Source organism: Octopus sinensis, unplaced genomic scaffold (genome assembly GCF_006345805.1).
Source record: "Octopus sinensis unplaced genomic scaffold, ASM634580v1 Contig15182, whole genome shotgun sequence".
NCBI classification, from domain to species: domain Eukaryota; kingdom Metazoa; phylum Mollusca; class Cephalopoda; order Octopoda; family Octopodidae; genus Octopus; species Octopus sinensis.
The window spans coordinates 70,763-74,838 of NW_021833588.1; the positions used below are offsets into that span (position 1 = coordinate 70,763).

A 4,076-nucleotide genomic window follows, 5' to 3' on the forward strand; every position below is an offset into this window, starting at 1 on the left:
TCACACTCCTTCCTCAATAAATCGACACCAATGGAGTAGTCAGTCAACACTCGGACAACCTGAATGGGCAGTTGTTCCACACTTGAATCCAATAATCATAATCTCACCCAATCTCACACTTTAGTGAATTTGAATGGACACACACAGTCAGGTCACCACACACCAAGCTTTCTCTGAATTGTACAATTGGGCGGGAAATCGAAAGTGGAACACGTGCAAATCTAATTCTGGTGGGTCATTGAATCAACCGAGTCCTCAGATCCTCAATGCACTTGTCCAGATGCAACTGCCCAGCCACTCTGATGACCTGTTCCCCCAAATTAGTCACGTGTGTCTCCACACAGGGGTCTGACAAATACAGCAACTCGAGCCCCTCCTTCAGAGCACTCATATCGTCTACAATGAGGGCAATGGGACCACCAATATTCTCAGGCTCCACCGAGACTGCCAGAATGGGAGTTGTCTCGTAGTAGAGGGGAGTCAAAGGGGGGAGATCTGCCCTGTCTGACAATGTCGCCGTCTTCATAAATCGACATGACTCACTCCATGAGAACCCAAAAATATTCCCCGGACTGACCATGTCGACAGGAATCAGTTCACGGCCCATAAAAATAAACAAATTCTCTATTTTAATCTTCTTTCCATGCTTATATGAGACAGGGAGTGTGGACGAGTCCTCAATCTAATTTACAAGTCCCACTTGTGTGATAACCAGTCGACTGTCATGTTTTGGTCCCAAAATAAACAGAGAGTCCCCCTTTCGAATTGTCCCACAAAATGACCGCGTAAAACCAATACAAAACTCAACAATATTTGATTCCGTTTGGTTAACCAATCTACAATGTTAATTAATTTAATATATATAATTTAACATTATTGCTAATTTATTACTAATTAATTATTATAATACATTTGATATTTTCGTGGGAGTTCGTTTAGTGGGACGAAAACTAGTTTGCTCATAAAAGCAACCAAACTATTCCCATTAGGAGTAATATTAGTCAATTCTACACATTGAATAAAACAATACACCATCCATCACATCACCAGACACCTCTCTTCCTCCCAATAGCCTACTAACCCTACGACAGTCCAAATCCAAGGGCGAAGGCAAAAACTCAACAACAACATCTAAAACACCCAAACCACAAAGAACCGAACACAGATTTATAAAGAGGCAGCCAATTCGACATTAGTAGAGACACGTCAAAGGTCCCCACAAAGTTAACTTTATCAGACATTACCACTCTTCTTGCAATTCGACTGAACCGTTCAGAATCCCTTTGAAAGTAACTCACGTGGCAATACTTATTATGTGCAGCTTCATAAACCGTCCAAATATTACTGAGAACAAAACTCTCAAAAATTGTCAGTTTGTGGCTTCCTGTACATTCCTCGAATTTTGATGTTTTTGAACTCCAAAAATAATTTCCCCACATATGGGCGGCAACATCAAAGGCGGTTCGGTCTTTTATCTTTTTGGAAAACATTTCAGCGAATTGGGGAATACTTGGATTATATATATGTATTACGTAAAGGCCCAACCGTCCGTCGAGCTGCCGAAGATCACATTCCCCGCTTCAGGCGAAACATAATCGGCGGCATTCTTTGAAGTACTTTGATCATGTTGGAATTGCTCAGATATAAAGTACTGGGCGATGATTGAATTTACCTAAAGTAATAAATTATATAATTAAATTACTTGTTCGACTATTTTTTTCAAATGTATAAATGATTGTTGTACAGTTAGATTGAGATGGGTGTACAGTTTGTCCATTTTGTTAAGAAAAATGACTATTTTGAGTCCCTCAGTCAAGGCTAGTCGTATGACTGAGTACGTCTAGACTGAGAGACCTCCCCTACCTGTGAACAGACTCCCTCCACCACATCAATGAGGATTATGGCGCCATCACACACCCGTATTCCCGCCGCTACTTCAAATGAAAAATCGATATGTCCAGGTGTGTCCACCAGGTTGATAAGATAAAGTGAATCTGCTATATAATTAATTAGTTAATTAATTAAGACTAATTAATTAATTACTGTGGTTGTATAAGAGAGAGATGGCACTGGACTTCATAGTGATGCCCCTCTCTTGTTCGTCATCCCTGCTGTCCATGTAACGAAGCTTAGAATGATAACAGATTGGGTAACCTCCCCTGCAATATTGTTGGAGATTATTCCATTAGATGCACAGAGAGAGTCAACAAGTGTAGTCTTGCCTTTAATATATATAAAGGGTAGTACCGTGGTCTACGTGGGCGAGGATACATATATTTCTTATACATTTCGTATTGGCTTGACATTTGGAGACCACGTCGTACAGTCTGTCCATGTTACTATATATTTTATTACAAAATATACTATTTAATTTTTAGTAATTAATTTAAAATTAATTATTCTTGTTAGTAAAATGGATGTGGATGAAATATACAGGAATATGCTGTGCAGTAATCAAAAGTTACAGCGAGACAAAGGCCTTATAAAATTATCTGAGAATTTAAACCAATCAACGAGCAAAGAATGGATCCCCAAACTGTTGGAGACATTAGAGGACACAAACCACCCCTGGAATATCACATTCGGCTCACTCATATTCCTCAAAGAACTACTCCACTCCCAATTAGACACCAAACATGCCATAAATGTCACCAATATCCTCCTTCTCCACATGGAAGACCAGGAAGTGAGGGTTAGAGAAGAGTGTGGTTAACCTATATTTTTATTCCCGCCAAAATAGGCTCAGTCTTGGGTGTTCTTTACCAGAATAACGAGGAAAGCATTGGGTTTGTTGTTAGAAGAATGTTGATTGATGGAATCAAGTCGAATGCAGTCAAATCTGCACAAATATCAGTCACAGTGCCATTAAAGAAAGAAATTGGCCCAAATAGGGCAGTTTGTGTGTCTCAGGTGGGTCAGTGGTCATCCATTCGTGTAGTGTGGGGTCTCGGCAGGTCAGATTGTGACTGAGTCCTCTGGCTGGAGACATCTCGACACTTGGCTGGGGTAATTAGTCCATGACATATCAGGGCTCTCTTCCTTGTGTTGGATTCTAATCGACACGTCTCTATTTTTGACAATGAAATGAATGCTACGGTTGACTGTGCATTTGCTACGGATAATCGTTTTGTAAAGGAAAAAATATTTCGGATTTTTGGACTGATTTTTGAGTCGTTGGATGAAAAGATTAGTTTTTTGATGTCCGAGATCAAAGCAAAGCAACTCAAAAGTGGCCTGTCTGATAATTGGAGCCAAGTAAATGACACTCTCCTTACAAATCCAGGTCAGACGGGCGGCTTTGGAAGCCACCTGGCAATTCTTCAAAGCCATTTCCCGCCTTGATTCATCAATGAAAAATAAATATTTATCGATTTTATTGCCACCTTTGTGTCTTAATAGGCACTATTTGGGAGAGGGAGTCAGGTTGTTGGCTCAGAGGGCGTGGCCAGAGATCACTGGGAATGAGGGAAGGTCCCTGATTGAGCAGAACATGAAGGAGACGGTGGTTGGTTGGTTATATTTTGCAGGTTATTTATTATTTGGAGGAATGTCAGGCGGAGAATCACGCTGTGAGAGAATCGGCATGTTTGGCTGTGAATGAGTTGGTCTTGAAGGTCACAAAATGTGACAAAAATTGATAGATTGACCACCAAGTCATGGAACCTCATGTTAATTCATTTTTTGACATGTTTTTGACTTTATTTGGAGATGACAGTTGGCCTGTTCGACATGGTTAGTAATATATATTTATTATTCAGCTGCCTGTCTCTCCAGCAGTAGATTTATACTGAACTATCCATCTGAGGGAAGGTGATTATTCCTGATTATTCATTCTAGAACATTCATTGAACAGCTGTGGCCACTTTATCTGGTAAATCTCCGAGATTCCATATCCTACGTCCGTTCAGGGGCTGCAGTGGCCATTGCTAATGTGTGTGTGGCCTACAGTTATATATATAACATGTATGTTCTCAGGGGATTTCATTAAACGGGCATTGCGGGTGATTACGAACGCATTCGACGCAATCAAGAAGCAGCCTGTAGTCCCGTTGCGCTTTAAAAACGTCGAGAAAGGA

The 4,076-nt window shown here is 40.6% G+C and overlaps 1 long non-coding RNA gene across 1 annotated transcript; it reads right to left on the bottom strand.

The window, feature by feature from the left end:
• Positions 1 to 709: 709 nt before the first annotated feature.
• Positions 710 to 2,073, bottom strand: LOC118761560. Its single transcript, XR_004997474.1, has 3 exons — positions 1,703 to 2,073; positions 911 to 1,672; positions 710 to 836 (listed from the first exon to the last, which is right to left on the bottom strand). It is a non-coding gene; the product is annotated as an uncharacterized LOC118761560 (long non-coding RNA).
• Between the last annotated feature and the right edge of the window lie 2,003 nt (positions 2,074 to 4,076).